The following is a 12422-nucleotide window of genomic DNA, read 5'->3' as shown; positions in this document are numbered from 1 at the left end:
TCCAGACACAAGGCTATAGGTTAATACAGAGCCAATCAGAGCCCTCAAGACGTCTGATGAATTCCCATGCGCGTTCCCATGTGTCTCAGGCTCTCTCAGCCACCCCCCACCCACCTGGTGTGTGCCTGTTCCCACAGCTGGCTGAGAGGTAGACAGTGCTGGCACTGGAAGTGACTTGGGAGATCTCCTGATCCATCTTCCTGGTTTTCCAGGTGTGCCCACTAAGGTTCAGAGGGGTCTTGCCACCAGCAGAAAGGCAGCCTTGGACTCCACCGCATCTTTGCACTCCCTGACTCTGACTAATTCATGTTATGAATAACTTCAACAATCAACTGTTTGTCGAATGAACACTAAATTATTAATGACTGGTAAAGAGAATGTGTTATACTTCCCAGAGGTATTTGAATGTGGAGCAATGCCTTCACCCAGAGAAGGGAATTTCTGAGCGTGAAATGTGGGATGGGGGCGGTGTAGGCCAAGCAGGGCGGGGAGATTTGAAGGCAAGGGCAGAGTCCAAGGACAGTCTTTTCCCGATCCTTTATCTTATATCCCTAAAGCAACTTCTGTGTCTGCTCAGGATAAGGCTGGCTGCCTTGGAGAGTTCTGGAAGTGGGCTGAGGAAGAGCTGGGTCTCCTCCGTACTTTGAGAGGTCGTGCAGCGCCCAGTGCCCTCCTGGATGCAGAAGGAAGCACCGGCCTCATTACACGCATGTACCAAGACTGCTGTTTTAAACTCCAGTACTGCTGAACAATTCAGAAATAGATCCATTATGGGTCTGTTTTAGCCCCAGGGCTTTAACACAGGTTACTAGAAAATCCAAGATTGCACAGTAATTCAAACTGTCGAGAGGGATAGAAAAAAATTCTCTTCAGCACTTCCTCTCCCACCTCCCCGCAGCATAACAGAGAGTGCCTCTTCATTTCTGTAGTGCTTTGGAATAAACAGCTCTTACATTGAACTTGAAATCTAAATTTTTCTTCAGCTATTAATTGATAAGAGATCTCATTTTACCTCTCGTGCTCTGAAGTAAGATTACAGTGTAAATAAACTGGGTCAGGTTTAGCAGGATGCACGTGAACTCTTCCCTAGTTCCTTTTAATCGCTGGTAAAAGAATAACTAGGATTTGGACGTCAACATTCAATAAGTAATGATGTCGCCCCTTCAGACCCCATCTAAATTAGTCCATTGTTCCCTCAAAGAGAATCCAACGAACCGCCAAACTGTGCTCTTAAATTGCAATCTCCTCGTTTTGTTTTAGTCCCTGAGAGGAGCAGAGGCTGTAGGAGGGATTTGATTTGATTTCTATTAATTTTTAGAGTATCAGGGATCTCGTTTTACTTGAAACGGATCAGGGAAAGGGGGTCAGTAAACAAGGTTTTCTCGACTACTGATCGCCACGCCGTGCACATCACCTCAGGAGGCTGGTTTCTCATTTTCACAGTGCCTTAGAATCATTATCTAATTATTAATCTCACCCTAGAGTTCTGAGGAGCTTATGACTCCCGTTGAAGTTAATGAAGGCTTTTACCTATAGATCAGGCGCTAAATCATTGTGATTGACTGAGTGGCCGCAAAATCTGGTAGGCACTGATAGAACTGGCAGAAGGGAAAAAGAATTAAACAGAAGGAAATTAAGAAGAGGAGAAAGAGAAGGTGCCGTGAAGGAGGAGGGTCAAGAAACCAAACCCAGACTGGAAATTCAAAATACCTCATTAGAAAAATGGGGCAGGTAAGGAAGAACTCACCAAGTAATCTGCTTAAACTTTAGTTAATTATTCATTTATATATATTTATGTGGCACACTTTCTCTAGGGAACCCAAAGTGCTTTGCAAACACATTAAATAATTAACTCTCTCAAATCTGAGTGAAGTGGAGAGACAATAAAATTACTCCAGGAAAGGCCAAGCGGGTTGGTGAGTGATGGCCAGATGTCTCGCTTTGAAAAGGCAAATCCACGTGGTACTCAGCAGAGGCCACAGAGCACAAGACTTCTTCTGGGGGCTGATACTCTGGTGGTCTGTCCTAGCACCTTCCAGATTAAGCAGTTTTTGTTTATGTAGATCAATGATGCTAGAAGGACAGACAGGCAGACACATAAATAGACATAAATTACTATAGAAATCCTGTATATTTGGGGAGAGGCTGTTATTAGAAGAAAGTCAAATGGAGAACATTAAAAAAAATACTGCTTTCAAAACGAAAATAAAAGTAAATATTTCAAATCAAGAACATCGAATATGGCATTAAATAAAATGAAACTGCAAAGGCCAAACACCAAATGATGAGCCATAACATTTACTAGGTTGTGTTTAAACATATTTTGAGTTCCTAAAATTGTATCCTCACTCTACTGTTGACTGGACACACATTAAAAAATATACCTCTAGGGCTTCCCTGGTGGCGCAGTGGTTGAGAGTCCGCCTGCCAATGCAGGGGACACGGGTTCGTGCCCCGGTCCGGGAAGATCCCACATGCCGTGGAGCGGCTGGGCCCAGTGAGCCATGGCCACTGAGCCTGCGCGTCTGGAGCCTGTGCTCTGCAACGGGAGAGACAACAACAGTGAGAGGCCCGTGTACTGCAAGAAAACAACAACAACAACAACAACAAAGACAACCATCCTCTTGATCCCCAACCCCACCTGGAATCCTGACTGCTTTCAATTTTTATTTTATTTTACGTTTTTTAAAAAGGGGATTTGTTTTCCTTGGTGTGTGGGATAGAATTTGTTCTCCACCAATTCCCAGTCAAGGACATTTGAGCAAGTCCCTTCGCCCTTCTGAGCAGGCTTTATCCATTGAAAATGATGCCAGGCGCTCTCAGGATTGTTCTGAGGGGTAAATGAAATGGTGGCTGAGAAGTGCTTTGCAAACTACACAAATGTGGGGTCATTTGTATCATTTTGGACAGAGATGAAGTCTACTGTTCAGGGCACACACTTCTGAGCGTCAGGAATAAACACCTCACAGGTGTCTCCCTCCCACCCTCTTCCTTAGACAAACATCCCATGCTGCTGCCCCTGGCATGTTCCAACATCATGCTCCGGTTGCAAAGATGTTGGTCTCACTTTTTTTGTTTTTAAGAATTTTATTTTATTATTTATTTACTTATTTTTGGCTACGTTGGGACTTCGTTGCTGCGCACGGGCTTTCTCTAGTTGCGGCGAGCAGGGGCTACTCTGTGTTGCGGTACGCGGCCTTCTCACTGCAGTGGCTTCTCTTGTTGCGGAGCACCAGCCCTAGGCACACGGGCTTCAGTGGTTGTGGCACATGGGCTCAATAGTTGTGGCTCGCGGGCTTTAGAGCGCAGGCTCAGTAGCTGTGGAGCACGGGCTTAGTTGCTCCACGGTATGTGGGATCTTCCCGGACCAGGGCTCGAACCCGTGTGCCCTGCGTTGGCAGGCGGATTCTTAACCACTGTGCCACCAGAGAAGTCCCAATGTTGGTCTCACTTTTATTACTTGCTTTCCCCCTGGACTCACCCTAGTTTATGTGGTGAATTTCAACCTCAGGGAGCAGTCTTCAGCCTTTACATAAATGGACCAACATCTTCCTGCCTAACCCTCCTCCTTCCAGCAGCACAGACCACAGAACCAAACCAAACAAGCCCTGTCTCTGTATTCTTTCAGGAGCTGTAGATAAATTCTTCTTCCCCAAGATAAACATGAAGCCTGCCTGGGGTGACTTTTGTCTAGGGCTTTCTGATATTCAGACCAGCTAAATTTTACTAACTCTAGTCACATTTTCAGTAGATATAGCTTATAACTTCTAATCTAAAGTACCAAAAGCCTTTTCAAATCATGTAAGCCATTAAGGTATTATTAAGGTGTATTATTAAGGCATTATTAATATTTTAGGTAATATTTTATTATCATTTACACTAGGAATCTATTCAAGGATATTTGCTATATACATAATACAGTTTGAATCTATTTTGTATATTACATATAGAAAGCAAACAACTATATATTAGAGACAAATTTAAACTTCTTTTGTATATATGTTTATATAATCTATGTATTTTATAAATACATGAAACAAATTTATATTTGTCTATATCTAATCTCAACTCACCAGATTTAAATTTAGGGTGGTTGACAGGTACTTCCATGACATTTCTAAATCCTGCATCTCCAGTTATATAAAAGAAACATCTGCCTACCTAACCAATTTAACAAAAATAGGCAAAATAAGGGGAAAGCCCCAGGAGCATCAAGGTGGGAAGTAACATTCCTTAAATGATAATGCCAGATCCCCCAACTGTAATATTAAACCTCACAACACTGGGATGAGAAATTCAGTCACTGCTTTTATTTTTATTCTCGGAAAAAGGACAGTGGAGATCCAAGGAGATTTAACCAATTTCCAAGGTCACTCACGTACAGCACAGTAAAGAGGCTGAAAGCCAAACATCTTCAATCTTCCTGGTTGCAGCAGTCCCAGCTGGACAGTGATGTCTGTTCCAGCAAAGGACAGGGAGCGCTGGACCCCTGTCAGGGCACTTCACTCTCTTGGGAAATTTTACAACGCTTTTCCAGTTCCTCCAGACTATGGGTAAGCATGCAAATGATGGTATCACAGCTTTTAATATTCTCCCATCTCCCACCAAAACTGAGATGGGGAGAAATATTTAAAGTTTCAAGAGCACAGAAAGTAAACAACTGGTTCTTTTTTGTTGCTGTTTTTCCTCTACAAAGGAAGAAATGGCACAGGTGTTTTTGTACTCCCGACTTAAAATTAAAAAGTGGACTTACAGAATCAAAAGCTCAACTTCCCTCAATGAATGGAAAGGCGTTTGCCCCTTAGCTGGGAGTTTCAAGTACAGTCATTTTCATATACATGCTATATGTCTAAATTGTTTGAGAAGTAAAACTGATTTCACATTGAAAATCTTCTGGGCACAGTCTATAGAAAAGTGTAAACATTGTTAGATGAAAAAATCTTCAGATTATTGGCAATGAGTATTCTTATCTCACAAAAGCCTCTATACCAGTCCTCTAGTAGAGTGGTTCAGAAGTGGGGACGGGGCTTCCCTGGTGGCGCAGTGGTTGAGAGTCCTCCTGCCGATGCAGGGGACACGGGTTCGTGCCCCGGTCTGGGAAGATCCCACATGCCGTGGAGTGGCTGGGTCCGTGAGCCATGGCCGCTGGGCCTGCGCGTCCGGAGCCTAAAAAAAAGTGGGGACGGTGGGTGGACTTTACCCCCCAGGGGACATATGGCAGTGTCTGGAGACAGCTTAGCTTATCACAACCCGGAACGGGGGATGTTTTGCTGTTGGCATCTAGTGGGTGGAGGTCAGGGATGTTAGCAAACATGTGACAGTGCACAGGACAGCCCCACAGCAAAGTGTGATCCAGCCCCAAATGTCAACGGCGCCGAGGTTGAGAAACTCTGCTTTTTGACAATCACATTCAACACTCAGGAAGTAGGTGCCCCTCCCCTTTCTTCCCCTGCCCAGAATTCTGCCTGAATTCTTATTGTTATTATTGTGTCTTAGCATGCTCTGCTTTAGAATACTTTTCCAGATCTTTTGCATCTCCAAATGTTGAATACTGGAGTCTGAAAATGCCATTTATGATGTAAATTATGATTAGCATTATAAATGGGGTCAAGAACGGTTATATTTTGAATTTGTCTACATTTAATCTCAGTTGTAAATGGAAGCTTCAGCACACAAAGGCCACACATTACCTTTCAGGGGAGAGATTATGTCAGTTGGTTGGGTGCCTTGTGTTCTATTCAAGTTGAAACTGGGCTTCCCTGTCAGACTGTTACAGCTCAACAGGTTCCGATCTTCCAGCAGTAAGCACAGGCTTCCTGCCCAAATGGCTCCTTGTGTGTAGAGGGAGCAGATCCGGACCACTGGAGCATGTCCCTCCACCACCCCTGATCATCCTCCCTATTATCCGCTCAGACCTGGGAGACCAGCCTGCCTGACAGCTAACAGCTGTCAGGGGACACCTGCAATTGAGTCAAGTTGATGCCCAAGGACTGTGTAAGGCAAGAACAAGAAGTTCAAAAACCCTCTTCCTCACATGCCTCTGAGTCCCACAACTCACACTGTGAAATCGAATCTCTTCCTGTCCTCCGCCTATTCTTCTCCATGTGTTAACTTTGCTCTTAAGATAAGGACAAAGGGGACTTCCCTGGCAGCGCAGTGGTTAAGAATCCTCCTGCCAATGCAGGGGACATGGGTTCGAGCCCTGGTCCGGGAAGATCCCACATGCTGTGGAGCAACAAAGCCCGCGAGCCACAACTACTGAGCCCGCATGACACAACTACTGAAGCCCATGCGCCTAGAGCCGGTGCTCCGCAACAAGGGAAACCACCGCCATGAGAACTCTGTGCACTGCAACAAAGAATAGCCCCTGCTTGCCGCAACTAGAGAAAGCCCGCGCACAGCAACGAAGACCCAACGCAGACAAAAATTAATTAATTAATTAATTAACTAATTTTTTTAAAAAGATAAGGACAAAACTCCTTTAGAGCCCACAAGGTCCTACCCACTCCGTTTGCTCTCTCCACTCCTGCCACACTGGCCTTCATTCTAATCCTCACGTAAGGCATACTGTCCCACCACAGGGCCTTTGCACAAGGTGTTCTCATTTCCTCAAGCTCCCTTCCACTCCCCCCTCTTTACTTAGTTAATTTACTTGCTCATTTAACCAACATCAGCTCAACCTATCACTTCTGTAAGAACTCTTCCCAGACCTCCGTAAGTCAAATCCCTCTAACACACATTTCCACTGTACCTTGCTCTTCCTTCAGAGCGCTCACTGTTGCAGTTTTACAACTCTTTGTGTAATTATTTGACTAATGTCTGGCTAGGACACATCATTGTACTCTGAACACCAAGCACAACACTTGGCATATCATAGATGCTGGGGAAGTATTTGTTGCTTGACTATTTAATTAAACAAATGGACAAATGAATGAAACAACAAATGAATGAATGAATGAAACTATCCTAAAATGTACAATCAGCAGCAAAGCCATAGGTGTGAAACTGTGTGTGTGCTTAGGTCCAGGTAACCATCTGGATTGTCAGTATTTGGTATTTAGATTATTGCAAGGAGCAGAAGAGAAAACTTGCCTACAAAACAACTGAGAAAAAATTGTATACCTCACTTAGAGCGTCATTGAGTTAGAGAACAACTCCCACACTGTGCTTTAAAATGAAGCCAACATCCAGATTCTCATTGCAAAGTTGGCTCCCCTAGAATTCTCCTCTTCTCTTCCCTGATCCTGCTGCTTCCTAAAAGTGAAATATCCATAGCTGCACCATTCCTTTACTTTTTTCTTTTTTTTTGCTTTGTTAACCTTCCTTCTTCAGTTGTATGTTGTGCAATACCCAAGAGGCCAACAGTACCATGTGAGATATTTAAATACAACTTTGAGAAATGAGTCTGTCTTAGATATAAAAGCCTACAGTCACCATGATGAACATGACTGCAATGTTTAAAATCCCTAAATAAAGAGATGCAGAACTTTCTGCATATTCATTGCTGAAATGAATATTATATATGATTCCTGGTTTTGTAAGCATTCAAACAAGGCAGGAGAAGGGAATGTGGATTTACTTATTTTTATCAATGAAAACAAACGGCACTTGACCAAAGAAAGAATTGTTTCCTCTAGGATAAAGAGTGAGGTGTACGTGGAAGGCAGTTCTGTGTATTAGTCTCTGAGAAAAGCTTTATTTTTAAATTATTGTGTCATTTTATGCACAGTCCCCAAATGCCTTGTCAGTGACAGCCACTCATTAAATCACTTAAACTACCTTATTTAAGCTACACTGAGCCAGGCAGTCCATTAGCAAATCCTGACTGCTCCCCATGGGGTCCCAAGAATTCTTGCAGGTAATGGAGGTATATATTAAGGAAGTATATGGTCCGTTTCCTTGAAAGGACTTAGAGGCGAATCTAAGTGACAAATAGATGAACGTGTGATCAAAATAAGATTATTCAGATAAGTACTGTCTTGGAAAAATAAACTAAAGATCAGCAGTGGATCCTCTTCACTGACAAAGGAGGGAAGCTGGTCCCTGAATATGAAACAGTTTGGTGAAAGGCTAGAAGATCATGGCTCTGGATAAAGAATCTCCAAGAGGTCAGTTTGGTTGAGCTTCTTCACTTTGGGACAGGTGAAGCCACAGAATTAACTTGGTACATCTTCCAGAAGGGTCATCTTCCCTTTTTGGCAAAAAAGGTATAACATTTTTCAACATGGAAACAAACATGGCTATATCATGAGGAATAATTTTTTTAAAAAAACCTATGAAAATGTGGAGTCACAAGAACTCTCACAGACTGAAGGTGGGCGTACAGATGGGTTCAGTCACTCTGGAAAACTGTTTGGGAGTATTGACTAAGTTGAAATATGCAAAACTCACCATCCAGAAGTCCATTTCTAGATACATGCAATCCCAAATTAGTGCTCAGGTGCACCAACAGATATTTACAAGAATGTTCACGGAAGTATTAGTCATAATAACCAACCTATCAATGATGACATATACAAATACATTGTGGAATACTCACATAATGTACACATGGCAATGAAAGTGCGTGAACTAGAACTACACAAAGCATCGTAGATGAATCTCACGTTGAGTGAAAAAGCCACATACAAAGGAATAAATAGTGTTCGATTCCATTTACATAAAATCCCCAAATAGGCAAAACCAACAATAGTAGTTGGTTTCCTTTAGGGTGAAGACAAAGGGGTAGGGGGTCTTCTGGGGGCATTTGTTTACCTGGTGGTCATACCCCTTGTGATAACTCATTAAGCTGTCTATTTATGTTTTGTGTACTTTCTGAAATGTATGTTATACATATTTAATTTAATCATATTCCTACGATTAAGACTTTTTTCTTAAAACATGTGACCCTTTGAAAACAAAAACACTAGCTTTCAGAGAAATATATTGCTTGTGGGTGGGACTACCTCCCATCCCCAGGGCCTCCAATTTGCTGAAGTATGTGTTCATCCTTTGTGATTAAGTTCAAGAGGTATCGGCAAGGGAGAGGGGTTATCGTAGAAGACCCAGGAGCTGGAAGGTAGGTGGGAATTGGCCAGGTTCTGTTTCCTAGCCTTAGGGGGAAGTCCATCAGGGACACTGTCACCTGGGGACTGCCAAATGTAAGCACTAGACCAGGGTTACCTGAAGAGAAACAGATTAATCCACAATGCAAGAAGAATTGGGTTTAAGTATAGAAGTCAGAGGGTAGAGCCAGATAAATGGCACCAAATGACAGCTATAACAAATGAGACAGTAAAGAGGAAACAACTGGAGAGAAGTTGCTGAGGAGTTTAAGTGAGATCAGAAAATAGAAAGGTGGGTTAAGAGCTGGGACCTGGGGGACTAGGGCTGGCTCTCCCATGCTGCCATGATTCCAGCATTAAGACTCTGAGGACTCAGAGAATCTGAATTTGAATCTAGGCTTCTAGGTGGTGGTTAAGGTAGGAAGATAGAACATATTTTGTCTAGAAGCTTGTTAGACTGATTTATAACTTCTAAATATTTGGATATATGGTATGCTGGTCTTCATTTGTACTCTCACCCCAGGGCCCTGGAATGTTAGGGGTGGACCCTTAGGAGCCTCACATTTCTCCCTTAGGGAAGCACATTTTGTTCACTGCTCTAGCTTATCAAGAATTTTTTGGAACAGTGATGCCAACATATCGATGCCAGTTATTAGCTGTTCCCCATCCCCCAGCTATGGGCAAGCTTCACATTGATAACATGGCTTCTGATTTATTCGTGCCAGTAAAAATGCTAAGCAGGACAGGAGTTGGGTCCGAAGTCTTGTGTGTACTTGTTAGAGATCTCCACGATTGATGTCAGCCTTTTCATCTGTGTGTTTTGGGCCATTGTTTGACCATCAACATAACCACCTAATCAGTTCTGCCCTATCTATAAGGACGTGGTGGGAGGTTTTTGAACTCTGATTCAAACAATATACTTAGCAGGCTGCTGACTCATACTCAGGGTCTCCTGATGAGAAGACATGGAGTGGTTTGACCAGACTTGCCTGGCTCCTGGTGCTCGGTGTTTTGCTGCCTCTTTTGTATGTGACTGTCCACTCTGTTTCCTGCTACTGACTTGAAGAGCACAGTCAAACTTGGCCACTTGATAAAGGCGGAGGTAAGCAGTACACAAGGTAATGAGGCAAACCTTCATGGTGATCTCTGAAGTTTCTGGTCTGATGGGAAATTTGGCAAAGTCTTTGGAGAACCAAAGGACAGGGGTCAGCACACTTTTTCTGTAAAGCACCAAATCATGAATATTTCAGACCTTGCAAATCATACAGTCTCTGTTGCAACTACTCAACTCTGCTTTGAAATCAACCATAGTGGGAAAACAGCCATAGAGAGCACTGAATGAAATGATGAGGCTGTGTTCTAATAAAACTTTATTTACAAAAACAGGTGGTGGGCCAGATATGGCTGGTGGGCCATAGTTTGTAGACCCCTGTTCTAGGGTATAAACACCCCCCTGGGAATAAACAAAGAACTTTAGGAAGTGGATTAATTTTCTGAATCAGTGAATAAAACAACACCGTATATCACCTTAAGGCGGATCTCACTGAGAGGCTCTGCTCTGCAGATCAAAGGCCATCAGAAGAAACCATCTAAAACACCCATCTGTGCCTTTCTCAGCCTGAAAATCTTCAGGGCTCATATTCACATGGAGCCTGGTCCAGCCACCCTGCCTTCTTTTCCAGCTTCATCCTTCATCCTTTTCACATACACCACACTGTCCAGCCATGCAGACCTTTTTCCTGATCCCTCATTAGCTGGGCAGAGTCACATCCCCCAACCTTTGCCCATGCTGTTACTCTGCGGAGAAGACTCCCCGTGCCATTTGCAAACTCTTATTCATCCTTCAAGACACCGTTCAAATGTCTCTGTCTTGACATTTCCCCAGTCCCCCTAGGTTGGGTTAATTTCCACCACTTCTATGTTCCCAGCACACTCTATACATACTTTATTCTTCAGTGCAACTTCAGAGTGATCCCTTCTAATTGATTTCTAATGGTTTAACCTTGTCTTGTATAGTATTTTTTAAATCTGTTTGCTTCTTCCCCACTCGGTTGTGAATACTTTCAGACACGGTGTTGCCTTGTGAAACTTCCTTCACCTGGAGTTAGGAGTGGATCTGCCATGCAAAGGAAGGTGAGTTCATGTTTGCACAACTGTTTAACTCAGTGCAGAATCCAGTCTGGGCCACCAGGGGTTCGTGAAATGATTCACAGTTTAGATTGTCTGTATTTTTATACTTTCAGTGGCTTAATAAGCAACTCTTTTTGACAAGGCACTTGGGAACTGTTCATAAATGACAGAATGACATGAAAATCAAGTCAGGTTCGGAGGTAAATATACGAATCTCTCCTCCACCTACATTATACACTCACTTCAAATCAGGAAAGATGATTGTTTGAGTTTATACAGCTGTTGTGTGTTTCTGCACAGGCATTTTTCTCTTTGAAAGACATCTCATGAAAAATCTCATTCTCGTATTAGATATGGGACCATGTTGCATTTTTTCTTCTTTTTTTAATTTTTATTTATTTATTTTTTTACGGTACGCGGGGCTCTCACTGTTGTGGCCTCTCCCGTCGCGGAGCACAGGCTCCGGACGCGCAGGCTCAGCGGCCACAGCTCACGGGCCCAGCCGCTCCGCGGCATGTGGGATCCTCCCGGACCGGGGCACGAACCCGTGTCCCCTGCATCGGCAGGCGGACTCTCAACCACTGCGCCACCAGGGAAGCCCCCATTTTTTCTTCTTTTAATGGATTTTGATTTGTTGATCTTGTTGATTTGCTCTCCAGTTCCATTTAGAACACTAAAATGATCATTTATTCAGGGGAATCCTAGCAGCTCAAAGTGTGGCTGCAATTTCTCAAAGTGCCTCCTGGATGATCCCTCATAGGGTTAAATCCAGGGGAGAAGAGAGCCCATAAAATGCCAGGTGTCCCCAGGCCTACTGTTACATTATTTTTCCAAGGGAAAGACAAATCGGTATTTGAGATGGACACGCATTAAGTACTTAGTTGAACCCTGCCATGTCATCAGGTTTTCTGCAGCACCCACTTTCCAGATGCTGCTTTTTCTGCAAATTAATGAATAGGGCACACAGGACTGGGGGTGCAGGTAGGGCAGTTGTACAGGTGTGTTCTGCCCCCAGGCTCATCCAAGAGGGCAAGTGGGAGGCTATTCACGCTGCCCTGACATTAGTCCTAGCCTTGGGCTGCCCAGGGTGGGGGGCCAGGGGCAGGGGGTCAACTTTTCATAACTTACACACAGGCACCTTATGGACCAGGACTGGCCCCAAGGAAAACCAAGGCAAAAATTCGGAAGACTGAGCACACCCCACACCTCAATAAACCCTCACTTCCTGTAAAACTTCAGACAGCCTCA

The sequence above is a fragment of the Mesoplodon bidens genome (genome assembly GCF_964165515.1).
Source record: "Mesoplodon bidens genome assembly, chromosome: 1".
In the NCBI taxonomy this organism is placed as follows: domain Eukaryota; kingdom Metazoa; phylum Chordata; class Mammalia; order Artiodactyla; family Ziphiidae; genus Mesoplodon; species Mesoplodon bidens.
Note: the sequence above shows the minus strand (reverse complement) of the source record.